This window comes from Musca autumnalis, unplaced genomic scaffold (assembly GCF_047663935.1).
Source record: "Musca autumnalis isolate F117 unplaced genomic scaffold, ASM4766393v1 scaffold_5, whole genome shotgun sequence".
In the NCBI taxonomy this organism is placed as follows: domain Eukaryota; kingdom Metazoa; phylum Arthropoda; class Insecta; order Diptera; family Muscidae; genus Musca; species Musca autumnalis.
In genome coordinates, this window is record NW_027412088.1 from 155,053,558 (window position 1) to 155,070,800 (window position 17,243).

Here is a 17,243-nt window from a genome sequence, read left to right on the forward strand (position 1 = left end):
ATCGGATCTCCCTTTCTATCAGAAATGCTCTATCGGACCACGCTTTCTGTCAGAAAGGCTCTATTGGACCACCCTTTCTATCAGAAAGGCTCTATCGAAGCACCCTTTCTTTCAGAAAGGCTTAATCGAAGCCCCCTTTCTTTCAGAAAGGCTTAATCGAAGCCCCCTTTCTTTCAGAAAGGCTTAATCGAAGCCCCCTTTCTTTCAGAAAGGCTTAATCGAAGCACCCTTTCTTTCAGAAAGGCTCTATCGGATCACCCTTTCTTTCAGAAAGGCTCTATCGGATCACCCTTTCTTTCAGAAAGGCTCTATCGGATCACCCTTTCTATCAGAAAGGCTCTATTGGAGCACACTTTCCTTCAGAAAGGCTCTATCCAGAGCTTTTTTGCTGCAATTTTTTGGTTGGAGTGGGGCAAGTTTATTTGGGGAAGGTAAGTTTTTGTTTGGTTGGGGGGCACCCCAACTGGCTCGAATTCGTGAAGAGTTTCACTCTCGTGTGGAATTCTAGCGAATATTCGGAGATCTGGCTCTACTGGAGCACCCTTCTTTCAGAAAAGGACTATAGAAGCACACTTTCTGTCAGAAAGGCTCTATGGAAGCAGCATTTTTTTTTCAAAAAGGGGCTATAGAAGCACCCTTTCTTGCAGAACAGGTCTAAAGAAGCACACTGTTCATTTAGGTCACCACTCCTGTTTTTTTTTTTGTTTTTGTTTTTATGCATCCATTGGTTGACGTTATTTATAATAGCTTACTTATTTTTAATTTAGCTATTATCTCCATAGATTATAGATATAAGAATGCTTATTATCCCACACTTGCCACTTCCAAAACCTAAAAACAAACCCCTAATATCCAACAGCAAGCCAGGCACAAGTGTTTCCATTGCGGATTAGTGTCACTTGGAATAATAATCAAAGTCAAGGTCAGTTAACTAGAGAAAATTACCTCAAAGACGTTTGACTGGTTCGATCGATGGAGGAACGCGAAAAGGTGTTTTATGAAATAATCAGAAACTCATTTAAAGATTTATGGTTGTTGTTTTGTTTGTGTTTATTTGTTGTTTCTCAATCCCCACCCAAATTAGATACCCAGCTATTAATAGGTACTGCTGTTTGATTTTTTTTTTCTAGTTAATTTGTTTTTAAGTAGAGATTATTGATATTTCAATTATTAGCGGCAGCATGCTGTTAAATATTCTCCTTGTGCTTTGGTGGCTCAGACAAGTTTTGGCCAACATGTCTTAGGTTGTACGACACGGGCTATTCAAGCTTAGAATTTAAAGCCGGTATTTTTGCTGCTATCTGTAGATCACATATTGCCGGTTTTTTTTTTAAATTTTACTTTTGTTTTTGTTTACTTCTTTGGTACAACAACAACAACAAAAGCAACAGAAACAAGCCTGAAAAATTTAGGAAATAAAGCAGCAGCACACGGCGTAGTAAGTTGGACTTTTGCTTTCAGCTGTTTTATACAACCACTGGCGTGGACAAGGCCATTCTGTGAGAACGCGAACACAATTTCAAACTCAAATATAAACATTCTTCCCAGGAAACAAACATGTTACCCTCTCATACTCTACGCCAAAGACTGCAATTCGTACAAAATATTTAAACACAAAGGCACGCTTGCCATTAGAAAATACACAAGCAGTTTTCTTTTATTTTTAATTTTTGCAATAGAAAGAAGGCGTTAATGTTTACATGAATTATAATTAATATTCATTTATTTAAATAAAACTTATATGCAAATAGATCTTAAATTGGCCCATGACAAAAACATGTTTTAATAAAGTGTGGTCACAAAATCTTTCAAATTTTTAAAATTTATAAAGGAATACTTTGAAAAGTTGTAGTAAATTTTTGCAGGTTTTTGAGCAGAGTTTATTTTGTGAAAAAAAATATAAAGTAAAGATATAAATAATTTCACATTGAATAAAAAAATAATTTCACAAAAAAACATCTTGGCAGCGGTGGGATTCGAACCCACGCCTCCGAAGAGACTGGTGCCTTAAACCAGCGCCTTAGACCGCTCGGCCACGCTACCACATGTCCATTTCGTGGCTTATACACTATTTGAGGTAGCAACACTAGCTCGAATATAATGATGAATTAAATATAAAATTACCACCAACGACTATTTTCACCTCGCTATTGAATGTATTCACCATATACACTATTTTCACCATGCCACCAAATTCATAGACTAATTAACCGTATAGACATAGAGATTGTAGTGTGCTTCTTTTCTTGTAGGTGTCGCCCTTACAGAAACTGCTTAATCTTTTCACTCAATTGAAATATTTTGTTGAATTTGCTTATGTAAGGATGTAGATCTGGCCAGAGATTATCCACATGTTGTCTTTTATCAGAATAAATAGTTTAAAATCTATAGTAACTATAAATAAAACCACTAACGCCGTCTACCAATTTTCGAAAATTCGAAGATAAATGCTGAGAGCAAATCTATGTCTATAAGATTCATTAGTCTATCCCAGCTAGCATTTGGAAGATTGATTTTTCAAAAATCACATTGCGGAGTCTTTTTAGAGTCCTATTGGTGATCAAAAACTGATTAAGCCGCTTGTATGTTTGTAACGTGGTTTTGTCGTCGGCTGGGGTAAGCTCAGTCGAGTCCAGGGTCTCCATAAGGACCCACTAAACCTTACGAAATGCGAAGACTAGTATTCTCCCTTTCCTGGGGGCTGAATCGAGAATTTATTGAATAAATACTAATTTACAATCTACTTGTGTTCAAATGCGATAAGAATAAATTCAATGGGTATATATTTAGATTAATAGTTGGCGTTGGATTATGCAGACTCGCTGGGATTTGGCAGCTAGGAGCTCGTGTTGAGTTACCGGCTTCTTCTACGAGGGAAACGGTGTTGTTTTTGTTTGGTGTTCGGCTGTAGATGATCGGGAAGACGATGAATTCGGTGTTTGGCTACAGATGATCGGGAAGACGATGAATTCGGTGTTCGGCTACAGATGATCGGGATGACGATGTATTCGGTGTTCGGCTGTAGATGATCGGGAAGACGATGAATTCGGTGTTCGGCTACAGATGATCGGGAAGACGATGAATTCGGTGTTCGGCTACAGATGATCGGGAAGACGAGGAATTCGGTGCTCGGCTATAGATGATGGGGAAGACGATGAATTCGGTGTTCGAATGCAGATGATCGGGATGACGATGTATTCGGTGTCGGCTGTAGATGATCGGGATGACGATGTATTCGGTGTCGGCTGTAGATGATCGGGAAGACGATGAATTCGATGTTCGGCTACAGATGATCGGGAAGACGATGGGCTCGGCAGTCGGATGTTGATGTTCGGGACAGTGGTGTGTTCGGCAGTCGGCTGCTGGTGTTCGGGAATTCAACGGGTTTGGTGTTCGGTTGGTGATGTTCGGCAACACGATGGGCTCGGGCAGTCGGATGTTGATGTTCGGGAGTGCGATGAATGTCGGCTCCGGCGCTCGGCTGTTGATGTTCGGGAGTTAGTCTAGGCTACGATCTAGTATCTACCATGCGCTACTGAGTACGAAATAGGGATACACAGTGAAATGCTATAATCGGTTTTTCGATCATTCGGTTTTTGCGAAAAAAAACTAAAACTCGATTTTCGGTTAGTCGATTATTCGAGAGTGTTGAAAAAGTCGACTTTCGATTAATCGTTAACCACCGAAAACCGATTATAATCGAATATAATCGACCATTTTCGTTGATGCGATCCGTGGTGGTTATATGTATAAAAAAAGTTCCGTTGATTACGCGATTTTAGCACACCCAATAATCAACTACGACTAATAGTAGACTTCGTTTAATAGCAGACTACGAATGATAATGGAATATGGTTGATGGTTGACTACGATTAATAGTTGACTCCGTCTTCCGTAAGTCGACTTAGAATAATCGATTATCCGGTTTTCGCACATTCAATAGTCGACTACGACTTTTAGAAATTTTACGGCTAATAACCGAATAATCGATTAACCGAAATCGATTTTACGTATCCCTAGTACGAAACAGCTGACCCAAAGGCCCTGTGGAACAGCTGGCACGAATGCCCTGTGGAACAGCTGACCCGAAGGCCCTGTGGAACAGCTGGCACGAATGCCTGTGGAACAGCTGACCCGAAGGCCCTGTGGAACTGCTGACCCGAAGGCCCAGTGGAACAGCTGACCCGAAGGCCCTGTGGAACAGCTGACCCGAAGGTCCTGTGGAACAGCTGACCCGAAGGTCCTGTGGAACTGCTGACCCGAAGGCCCAGTGGAACAACTGACCCGAAGGCCATGTGTATGTATCAGCCACCACAACTTAATGGGTAGCTCTCAAAAAGTATTTTGAGGCGTAAGTTGGCGGACTTAGAGCAACCTTCTGTTCCAGCCCGTGTAGCAAACTCCCTGCAGTAGTACGCTCACCATTCTCAACCATTTCTGAAATACTTCAGTGACCTAAAGTATGAAGTAAATGAGAATTATTAGTCGTAAGCACTGACGGCGGTCGTTGTAAAGTTGCACCGGAATGCACTTATCCTTTGCATTACTTGTTATCCCCGAAGCAGATGGGTAGTAATGATGTAGTGTATGTTGCATATTGGATGGTTCGGTATGGTAAAGGTAGTTGTTGTAGAATTATGTACGTGAAAATTTTGTCACCTTACATGTTCAGAAAGGGATTCGAAAGTGACTCCCCGTAATGATTAAAAGGAGTTCAATTTAAAATACAACAACAAATGTGTAGCAATCATAAATAAATCATTGGGGCGTTTAAAATGGACTATTTTTTCGTTATTTATTGTCACATTTTGATCATCGGAAGATTGAACAAGTAAGAAAAGCGTTAAGTTCGGTCGGGCCGAACTTTTTATACCCTCCACCACAAATTTCAGCCATTTCGGTGGATTAATGTGGCCACAACCTTCAAAATACCGAAATTCGGAAGGTACCGTTCTATGGGGGCTATATGATGGCGTGGACCTATACCTACAAATTTCTGGGGGAAAGTTTTATACGCCTAAAGAAGACTAAATACCAAATTTCAACCATCTCGGTGTGATAATAAGGCTAAAACGTTCAAAATATCGAAAATCGGGAGATATTGTATTATGGGGGCTATATCAACACGTGGACCTATATAAACATTTTATGGTAGAAATATTTCTTAGCCTCTGGAAACACAAAATACAAAGTTACAACCGATTCATTGGTCAAATGGGTCTAATACATTCAAAATATATTAAAATGACGCGTACTTTATAAGGGGCCTTATGTGGGGGCTATACCAAAACGTGGACCTATATAACCCAACTTTGGTAGGAATGTTTTCTGGCCTATGAAGACACAAAATACCAAATTACAACCAATTCTGCGGTCAAATGGGTCTAATACATTCAAAATATATTAAAATGACGCGTACTTTATATGGGGCCTTATATGGGGGCTATACCAAAACGTGGACCTATATAACCCAACTTTAGTAGAAATATTTTTTGGCCTCTGGAGACACAAAGTACCAAGTTACAACCAATTCGGTGGTAAAATCGGCCAAATATCTTAAAAATTCCTTAAAAAGACGACGCGTCACGCGTCATTTTGTATGGGGGCTATACGAAAGCGTGGACCTACATAGCCCGCTTTCAATACCAAAAGTCCTACGTAAATATAACATATTTTCCCAAAATTTCATCAACCTACGTCAATCCGTTCGGACGCTAGAGTGATTTCCACAGACGGACAGACGGACAGACGGACAGACGGACAGACGGACAGACGGACGGACATGGCTATATCGATGTAGAATTGCACGCTGATCAAGAATATATATACTTTGTGGGGTCTACAATGATTATTTCGAGTAGTTACAAACGTAGTGACAAACTTAATATACCCCCATCCTATGGTGGAGGGTATAAAAATGCTCAATCAAAAAGGGTCATGCAGGTTTTTTTAAAAGTGATTATAATTATGTACCTTTTGATCATATTTTAAACAGATAGGTGATTAAAAAAATGTCAGAAGCCATGACATATGCAAAATTTATGCATTTTACATATTTTCTTATGCAATACATATTTCAATAATAGATACAAAAATGTTTGTGTGTACAATTTTTCTGTTGAAAATTCTCTTCAGACAAGTCAATAAAATAGAGAAATGTATAACCACAGCCACAACCTTCGAAATACCGAAAATCGGGAGGTATAGTTCTATGGGGGCTATATGAAGGCATGAAACTAAGCCGACAAATGTTAGGTGGAAAGTTTTTTACCCCTAAGGAAGACTTAATACCAAATTTCAGCCATTTCGGAGGGATATTGAGGGCACAACCTTCAAAATACCAGAAATCCGGAGGTACCGTTCTATGGGGGCTATATGAAGGCGTGGACATATACAGACAAATTTCAGGTGGAAAGTTTTATACCCCCAAGGAAGACAAAATGCCAAATTTCGGTCTTTTCGGTACCATTCTATGGCGGCTATAAATTTCAGATGGAAAGTTTTATACCCCCAACGAAGACTTAATAGCAAATTTCAGCCATTTCGGAGGGATATTGAGGGCACAACCTTAAAAATTCCAGAAATCCGGAAGTACCGTTCTTATGGGGCTATATGAAGGCGTGGACCTATACCGACAAATTTCAGGTGGAAAGTTCTATACCCACAACGAAGACTAAATACCAATTTGCAGTCATTTCGGTGGGATATTGAGGCTACAACTTTCAAAATATCGAATATCGGTAGGTACCGTTTTATGGGGGCTATATGAAGACGTGGACCTATGCGCACAGATTTCAGTTGTAAAGTTGCATACCACTAACGAAGACTTTATACCAAATCTCAGCCATTTCGGTGGGATATTTAGACCACAAATCCTTGAATATATTTTTGCATATGGTTTTGCATATGCTCATTTTATGCAGATATGTAAAAATATGTCAAAATATGCACGATATGCAAAATATGCAAAAATTTCTGGGCCTAATTCGTTTTATTCTGTAATAAAATGAGTTTATGTCTAATCAGATTTTCTCTACGACCATCCTAACCATATATGCATTTGCACAGGATTACGCTGTCTATAAATAATTCTCATATACACTTTCTACAAAACTGTGATATAATTGCAATGTATAATATTAAGAGGTTTTGCCAAGGAAAATGAAGAAGCAGTATACTAACCACCGCGCAACATAAAGGATAATTAAAAGTCATAACAAGGCAGAAAAGACAACGAAACAAAAGGAAAGAAACAAAAAGCAAAGAAGAATAAAAAGAAAATTCTTTTAATTTTCGTCTAATAAAAAGACTCATAAATAACTCCCTAAAGACTCATAAACGATTATAAACATGACTCAAAAAATACTCGAAAAAGAGTCCTAAATTAATCAACAAATCACCAATAAATTATTAAAATACGACTCGAAAAAGACTTTATATACATCAGAAAATGGGCAAAAATGACTCGAAACTAATGCAGAGGAAGACTCATTTGTGATTTGTTTAGAAGAGTCGCCTGAGGTTACGTTTTCCTCCCGACGAAGGAGTCATTTATGATCAGAAAATGATCTTATATTCCAGCTTTTTAATCGTGCAGTCGGATCAAAAAGACTCGAATTTGATTAAACATTTCAAAAAATGCTGGCTGGGTGATACACAAAAAGTGGTGAATATATTTTATATTTTTCCCCACACTTGCCAACTTATTGACTAACATCCGCGTTACCATAACTGTATCAGTGCAAAATGGTTGTTGGCTTTGCTTAGCAAGTATGTTTTAGTACAAAGGTGAATTTACTTCAATGACTTTCCAGTGGTTGGTGAAATGTTTAGAAAATGTAAAAAGAAAACTGTAGAATCAATTAATTAAAAACTGTAGAAATTTTATACAATTTCCGACAAAATTAAAAAGTAAAAATTTTCTATTTTGGAAAGGCCCCACAAAATATTGTAATTAGCAAAGAATCTCTTTACAATTGTAACAATACGCCTTCCTATTTCCACTTCCCCCTTTATGTGACGCCATGTCAAAGGCATGACATTCATTAGTTTCCCTTTTGCATTGTGTTAATGAACCATGAAATGCAGAGTACGTATTGGAGCCCTTTCTAAGTAGCATAATCTATGGGCGGCATAGACGTTGCAACCAAAGAAAGAAAGACACACAAACAGCCGCGTCACACTCAGTCTGCACTTTCTGACATGCCCAATGTGCAGTGAGTGTTGTTTAAATAAGGCCAACAAACAAACAACATTCGATTCGATTTGTCGTCTCGGGGGATAATAAATTTCTTTTAATTATACCACCAAAATGTCTCTATTTTCTTCATTTTTCACTTTTTCCCTTGAATCTTTGCTAACAAGATTTAGAGGTTATGCTTGTTATGGGTGAGACAAACTGCATCTACGAGTAAGGTAAATCGGAAATCAGCGGAACAATGAATCGTGTGGCAATTTGTTAGTGCGTGTTTCAGATTTGAAATTGAAAGTAAAACGAAATGTTTTTTCGGTGATTTCTCAAAGAAATTGGAAAATTATTAGAAATTTCCGTTTTCACTAGGGATTATTTCAAGATCGATCCGATCAGCTTAGAAGCAATGTTTTTTTAATTTCCCTTTATTCCATGGCATAGTAAAGTTCATCACGGGTCATAGTTTCCAAACAACTCTTTTATTTTGTTTACAGTAATTGTGGTGCAACAATTCTTGTATTGCGTTGGACCCAGTGCTCTCCGTCTCTCTATATCTGCAACAATCCAATCTGCTAGCCACCGAGTCTGTCCATGAGTCAGCCAGCCATCCATCCGATTTGCTTGTTTGTGTTTCTTAACATTTAAAAAATTTGAACTTTCTCAGTGTGGTGGCTCTGACAGCAGCAAAAGAAGCAATAAAAAATGTGTTGAAATTTTCATTCTTTTATTTTAAGTTATATTCCCGTTTATTATTAGAACACCGAACACCACTGAACAGCAACAACATCACATAACGCGTGGAGGCAAACAAACCTACTTCAATTAAAACAAAAAAGTTCTTCAAAACAATTTTATTTCAGAAGAAGTACGTTGTGGTTCCGTTTTGTTCTTTCTTCATTTAAACTGCCCCGCCGTCGTCGTTGGGTGCAATTCAAACAGGTGCTGTCATTGGGTTTGGATTTTTTATGTGTGTCGGATGAACGGATTACTGCGAATTACTTTACACTTGGGTAATCTGCCAGAACCACACACACATACATACATATATACACTAGGCCTGAAGAGAACAATATATTACTTGGATCTTGTAAATGTCGGCGACAACATTTACGAGCTATGGGAAAGTTCATTGAAATCGTGTTCTAGAAATAACAACATTATTTTTTTATTTTATAGACTTTCTTATAGAAGACAAGAAAGACTTCTGTTTGCAGAACGGGAAAGTGTGCGATAAAAGACTGGAAAGTTTAATGGTAGAACACTGGAAAGTATTTAGATAATTTTAACTTTAAGATCAGCCTTTGAATGAAGTTTTCCTATGGAAAACCTTATTCAACCAGGCTGAATTGCAAGTTTCCTATGGAAAACCTTATTCAGCCAGGCTGAATTGCAATTTTCCTATGGGAAAACCTTATTCAGCCAGGCTGAATTGCAATTTTCCTATGGAAAACCTTATTCAGCCAGGCTGAATTGCAATTTTCCTATGGGAAAACCTTATTCAGCCAGGCTGAATTGCAATTTTCCTATGGGAAAACCTTATTCAGCCAGGCTGAATTGCAATTTTCCTATGGAAAACCTTATTCAGCCAGGCTGAATTGCCATTTTTCTATGGAAAACCTTATTCAGCCAGGCTGAATTGCAATTTTATTATGGAAAACCCTATTCAGCCAGGCTGAATTGCAATTTTCCTATGGAAAACCTTATTCAGCCAGGCTGAATTGCAATTTTCCTATGGAAAACCTTATTCAGCTAGGCTGAATTGCAATTTTCCTATGGAAAACTTTATTCAGCCAGGCTGAATTGCAATTTTCTTATGGAAAACCTTATTCAGCCAGGCTGCAATTTTCCTATGGAAAACCTTATTCAGCCAGGCTGAATTGCAATTTTCCTATGGAAAACCTTATTCAGCCAGGCTGAATTGCAATTTTCCTATGGAAAAACTTATTCAGCCAGGCTGAATTGCAATTTTCCTATGGAAAACCTTATTCAGCCAGGCTGAATTGCAATTTTCCTATGGAAAACCTTATTCAGCCAGGCTGAATTGCAATTTTCCTATGGAAAACCTTATTCAGCCAGGCTGAATTGCAATTTTCCTATGGAAAACCTTATTCAGCCAGGCTGAATTGCAATTTTCCTATGGAAAACCTTATTCAGCCAGGCTGAATTGCAATTTTCCTGTGAAAAACCTTATTCAGCCAGTCTTAATTGCAATTTTCCTATGGAAACCCTTAGTCAACCAGGTTGGATTGCTATTTTCGTATGGAAAAGATTATTCAGCCAGGCTGAATTGCAATTTTCCTATGGAAAACCCTATTAAGCCAGGCTGAATTGCAATTTTCCTATGGAAAACCCTATTAAGCCAGGCTGAATTGCAATTTTCCTATGGAAAACCCTATTCAGCCAAGCTGAATTGCAATTTTCCTATGGAAAACCTTATTCAGCCAGGCTGAATTGCAATTTTCCTATGGAAAACCTTATTCAGCCAGGAGTAGGGGTTTCCATAGGAAAATTGCAATTCAGCTTGGCTGAATAGGGTTTTCCATAGGAAAATTGCAATTCAGCCTGGCTTAATAGGGTTTTCCATAGGAAAATTGCAATTCAGCCTGGCTTAATAGGGTTTTCCATAGGAAAATTGCAATTCAGCCTGGCTGAATAATCTTTTCCATACGAAAATAGCAATCCAACCTGGTTGACTAAGGGTTTCCATAGGAAAATTGCAATTAAGACTGGCTGAATAAGGTTTTTCACAGGAAAATTGCAATTCAGCCTGGCTGAATAAGGTTTTCCATAGGAAAATTGCAATTCAGCCTGGCTGAATAAGGTTTTCCATAGGAAAATTGCAATTCAGCCTGGCTGAATAAGGTTTTCCATAGGAAAATTGCAATTCAGCCTGGCTGAATAAGGTTTTCCATAGGAAAATTGCAATTCAGCCTGGCTGAATAAGGTTTTCCATAGGAAAATTGCAATTCAGCCTGGCTGAATAAGGTTTTCCATAGGAAAATTGCAATTCAGCCTGGCTGAATAAGGTTTTCCATAGGAAAATTGCAATTCAGCCTGGCTGAATAAGGTTTTCCATAGGAAAATTGCAATTCAGCCTGGCTGAATAAGGTTTTCCATAGGAAAATTGCAATTCAGCCTGGCTGAATAAGGTTTTCCATAGGAAAATTGCAATTCAGCCTGGCTGAATAAGGTTTTCCATAGGAAAATTGCAATTCAGCCTGGCTGAATAAGGTTTTCCATAGGAAAATTGCAATTCAGCCTGGCTGAATAAGGTTTTCCATAGGAAAATTGCAATTCAGCCTGGCTGAATAAGGTTTTCCATAGGAAAATTGCAATTCAGCCTGGCTGAATAAGGTTTTCCATAGGAAAATTGCAATTCAGCCTGGCTGAATAAGGTTTTCCATAGGAAAATTGCAATTCAGCCTGGCTGAATAAGGTTTTCCATAGGAAAATTGCAATTCAGCCTGGCTGAATAAGGTTTTCCATAGGAAAATTGCAATTCAGCCTGGCTGAATAAGGTTTTCCATAGGAAAATTGCAATTCAGCCTGGCTGAATAAGGTTTTCCATAGGAAATCGTTGGGGGAGTCTGTTTAGGGTCGTCTGTATTGAGATTCTTCATGCCTTCGAAGTGTCTTTTAAAAATTGTTGCCTCTATTTTGTCCCATTTCCCATCAATTATCTTTTGATTGTTGGAATATTTGCCACCTTTTAAAGAATTTGAAGCAACAAAAAAAGCCGAGCTGCACTCAAGGCGCACAATACCATCAGGTATTGTGTGGGCGGTGTATTTAACAAAAAGCGGAAGATAACAAGAAAAGAAACGAAATACAAACAACAAATGACAAAACAGACACGTTTCGCTACGGAATCAAAGAAAAAAGAACAGCTAGAAAAATGAACTTTTCCTGTCACTGCAGTTCAGACGTTTAGTCAGCAAGACTGGTAGCCAGTCAGTCAAAGAAATGCAGAATTATGCGTTTCGCTACGGAATCAAAGAAAAAAGAACAGCTAGAAAAATGAACTTTTCCTGTCACTGCAGTTCAGACGTTTAGTCAGCAAGACTGGTAGCCAGTCAGTCAAAGAAATGCAGAATTATGCGCCGTTGTTTAAGTGGTAATGCTATGGTAGCAAAAGGGCCACCGCCATACGCTTTATGTCCGACAGACAGCCATACATATTTTTTAAAAACACTCTCTGCTGTTGCTGCGACTCACTGCGGGAGTTGAATGACAGAATCTTGTAGGAAAAAGCCAAGAAAAAGAATAAATGAACAACCAAACAAAATATGTTTAACAAATCTCCAAGATTTGTAAGAGCTTTGTCGCTGGCACGACAACCACCTACATGCTTGCATGCATCACCTCCCCCAAAAAACACCCCCACCTTTATGATGCCGCCATAAGATCAGTTTCTTGACTTTTGGTTTTTTGTTACTATTTTCCATAAAAGAAGCAAAACAAAACCAAAGTAAATCATAACGATCGATTGTTTTGCCATGGACTGACTCTCAATCTCAACCAGTTTCGCCATCATCCAACAAGGTAACCTTCTAAGGCAAGTTGCTGTAATTTGTTGCTCTCAAAACAGAAGTCTTGAATGACAATTTGTTGACAAAGTTGTTGGTGTTGTTGGAAAAAATTGAATTTCAGATCTGGATTTTTGTTGCATTTTTATTTTAAGTATTGTGAAGGCGCAATGGCATGCATCCATCCATTCATCCACTTATAGAAAGTGAAGTGAGTTATTTATGGCTTGGTTTGGTTGTCCGTCTTCCACCATCTCCACCCGCACTCCCCAAGAAAAACGTGTGGAGAATCACCTTTAAAATGAAGTCATTTTCAAGATTTCCTGTAAACTCTATAAAAAGGCAAATTATATAAAGTATCACAAGTTTCTTTTCAAAGTGCAGTGAGAGGAGGGGTGTGGTAATAAAAAAGGGTGTTCATTAAAGCAACAAAATGAAATATTTCCAGGTTGTTACAGATCTTCTTTCCGTACAGTATTTATTATTGTCATTATGTCTTGTTTATGAGCTCCCTTTTTGGACTTTTATGAGTTATTTTTATGGCAAGAGACACACACGGTAAGATGAGAAGAGTGGAGTTTGTAAATTATGTTCAGCCCTTTGACTTCTTGGTTGGGTTCTGTATGCCTTCCCCATTGTTATTTCATTGTTACAGATTTATTCATTGGTCCCATTGAAAATGTTTTTTCTTTCTTTTTTCATTTAAATTTCAATGACTTTTTCACTTGGCACAACTAAAAATTAAACAGTAGCCTATACGGTCCAGACCTGTCATTGAGATAAATTGATGCATTGCTGTGCTCTGCTCTCAACTCAAGAACTCATGCATTTCAATTAATATCTAAAGAAGTAATTGAAAATTCTGCAAAATATCAAGCAAAAAACAATAAGGAAATCGAATTCAATTGACTTTATATTTGCTATTTTTTGTAAGAAAAAGAAGGACTGGAGGTCATAGATAAGATAAAAGAGTCCAAAGTATGGATCTCTTCTTAAGATTTTTGAGTCCTACTAGAATTTCTCTTAGGAAGATCACTAGACTCCTTTTAACAAATCTTCACGATCTCAGTTGAAATCCATTTGAAAGGAGTCTTATTCTACTACTTCTGGAAGTCAAATGATAGATTAAAATATTTTTTTTTAGTTTTTGCAGACAGTTCTGACTAAACTCTGAAGAAATTCTGAGCTATGAATCTTCCTTTAACTACCACTGGAGCATACTCGGTTTAGAACTTACTTACTTACTTAGCTGGCCCATTACAGAACATTTGTTCTATAGGCCGAACTAAGAAGAGATCTCCATTCCTCTCTATTTGTTGTTTTGCACTCTGGAATATCGCGCCTTGTCATCTCATCATCTACTTGTTTGCGCCATCTATTCTTTGGCCTGCCAATTCTGCGTGCACCGCCAAGCGGTCCGTATTTATACGCCTTTTTAGCGGGTTCATCATCGCTCATTCTTATGATATGGCCTAGCCAACGCAATCGCTGCATCTCGATACGTTTAACAATATTGATGTCGTTGTATAGCAGATACAGCTCGTGGATCATGCGACGTCGATATCCACCGTCAACGCAGATTGGTCCGTAGATCTTTCCAAGAATTTATCTCTCAAACACACCAAGCACTGCCATGTCTGCTTGCGCACGTACCCAGGCCTCGGAGCCATACATCAGCACGGGTAGTATCAGTGTTTTGTAGAGCCTTATTTTTGTTTGACGAGATGTGGCTTTGTTTTTAAACTGCTTAATTAAACCAAAGTAGCATCTGTTGGCCAATACAATTCTTCTTTTTATTTCACAACAGATGTCGTTTGTTGTGTTTACGGAGGTGCCGAGGTAGACGAAGTCTTTAATACCTCAATATTATAGGAACCAACTTCCACAGTCGGTCCGAGCTCAATGGACGCATTGCGCGTCGACACCATCAACTTGGTCTTCTCACCGTTTACCGCCAGACCCACTTTAGCAGATTCTCCTTCGACCTTTATAAAGGTATCAGTTACTTCTTTTACTGATCGGCCCATGATGTCTATATCATCAGCATAGGCAAGTAACATGTGACTATTGGTGTAGATTGTGCCACTTCTTTTGACGTTTGCCTCTCGCATAACCTTTTCTAGCAGGATGTTGAAGAGGTCACACGAAAGGCTGTCTCCTTGTCTGAAACCTCTTTTGGTACCAAATTCTTCGGAGAGGTTCTTTCCAATTTTAACTGAGGACCTAGTATCAGTTAAAGTCATCTTACAAAGCCGGATGAGCTTTGTGGGGATACCAAATTCAGACATGGCTTGGAATACCTTTGAACGAAGCGGGCTGTCGAAGGCTGCTTTATAATCGACAAGAAAGTGGTAGGTGTCCATCGCATCTCTTGAGTCTTCTCCAGGATTTGCCGCAGGGTAAATATCTGGTCAATGGTGGACTTGCCAGGTCTAAAGCCGCATTGGTATGGTCCAATTATCTCGTTGACCATAGACTTTAGTCGTTCGCACAATATCCCTGACACGATCTTGTAGGCAATAGGGAGTACACTTATGCCCCTATAGTTAGAGCATACAGTCTTATCTCCCTTCTTGTGGACGGGGCACAGGATACTCAGGTTCCAATCGTCGGGTACTCGTTCTTCCTGCCAGATGGTGCTAACTAGCTGATGAATACACCTTATCAGTGTGTCGCCTCCGGTTTTGAACAGCTCGGCTGCTAAGCCATCGGCCCCTGCTGCCTTATTATTCTTCAGCCGATTTATTGCTGTCTTTACCTCATCTTGGCTGGGCGGTATACATTCAATACCATCTTCTGGGATTGGGACTGTGGTATCTTCGTCGTCTTCGCTGCTATTGGATACCAACAGATTTGAAAAATGTTCTTTCCATATCCTGAGTACACTATCTGTATCAGTTACCAATCTATCTCTACAGGAGGATGTGCCTGTACCAAAGCCATCAGTTTGATGCTTGACTCTTTGGTAGAATTTTCGGACTTCATTCTGGCTCCTGTACATCTCGATTTTTTCACACTCCCGCTTTTCCATCTCTCTCTTTTTCCTGCGGAAAAGACGTTTCTCCTCTCTCTATTTCTTCCTGTATTTCTCTCGTGCGCTACGCGTTGCTACGGATTGTAAAGTAGCCCTATATGCCGCATTTTTCTCTTCGGTGGCAGCACGACACTTGGTGGAGGTCTCTGGTATCCAAGTATGGATTTTGCGGCTGTTTGCATGGAGTGGGCAATGCTTTGCCATTGCGCTGATATGTTATCGGGATGAGGAGTGCTTTGATTAAGCAATTGGGCTATTTGAGTGGAATATGCTGTGGCTATCTGTTGTGATTGCAGCTTACCGATGTCTAACTTTCGTGTTGTGTCTGTTCGTACTTTGTTCGCTACGTTTAAGCGGGTGCGTACCTTTGCTGCAACAAGGTAGTGGTCCAAATCAATGTTTGCGCCTCGGAACGATCGTACATCCAACACGCTCGATGAATGTCTTCCATCTATCACAACATGATCAATTTGGTTTCTTGTTTTCTGATCTGGAGACAGCCAGGTGGCCCTATGAATATCGAGATGATTAAATATGGAACTGCTAACTACCATGTTTTTTGCAGCTGCAAAGTCTATCAGCCTCATTGTCAGATGTTTCACTGTAGAGGCTGAATTTCCCGACTGTTGGGCCAAAGATATTCTCCTTTCCAATTTTGGCATTAAAATCGCCTAGAATGATTTTAATGTCATGGGCAGGGCAACGGTCATATGTTTCTACTAAGCGCTCGTAAAATATATCTTTGGTCTGTTCGTCCTTTTCTTCAGTGGGAGCATGAGCGCAAATAAAGCTGATGTTGAAGAATTTAGCTTTTATTCGAATTGCAGCAAGTCTTTCATTCACTGGGGTGTAGCTGGATACCAGATGTTTTAGTCTCCGACTAACTACGAATCCACAACCAAACTCATGCTTTACGTCATGGCAGCTATAATATAGTGCGTCACCTTTAGGTGTTGTTGTGACGCCTTTCCCAATCCATCGTATTTCCTGTATGGCAGTAATATCGGTCTTGTACTTTTCAAGTACGTCTGACAATGCGAAGACTGCACCTTCTCTATAAAGAGTGCGAACATTCCAGGTGTAGATTCGCAGATCATGGTCCTTAAAACTTTTGCGGGGTTCGTCAACTTTAGTGGGGTTTGTTTTTCTTTTCTTTCGTTTTTTCATAGTAGGCTGTTTTTTTCTAGGGGAGGGTTACTAACCCGACGCCCAAACCCAAGTTTTTAACGTTCTTATGGGTGAACGCGCGGCACATGTTAGCTCACTACCTTTAACAGGTGTTAAAGGCAGTTCCCCAGGTGACACCACGGGGAGGTCAGTGTCCACTTAGGATGAAAGAGGGACCAAGATAAATCCTGGGCTTTGCCATGTTAAAACCGGTCAGGACCGTTGCTCGGTATCTTCCATCCCCTACGGTTTAGAACTATGTATGTATATACTCGTATCTATGTTGATCCTAGGTTAATCCGACAGAGCTCATTTCGGCTTCGTT

The 17,243-nt window shown here is 39.3% G+C and overlaps 1 protein-coding gene and 1 non-coding gene across 9 annotated transcripts in view; one reads left to right on the top strand and one right to left on the bottom strand.

The window, feature by feature from the left end:
- LOC141387072 (uncharacterized) overlaps nt 1-17,243 on the top strand; it is a 201,316-nt gene that overhangs the window by 108,180 nt on the left and 75,893 nt on the right. The gene's annotated exons all lie outside the window — the stretch shown is intronic.
- Nucleotides 1,962-2,043, bottom strand: TRNAL-AAG (transfer RNA leucine (anticodon AAG)). The gene has a single exon. It is a non-coding gene; the product is annotated as a tRNA-Leu (tRNA).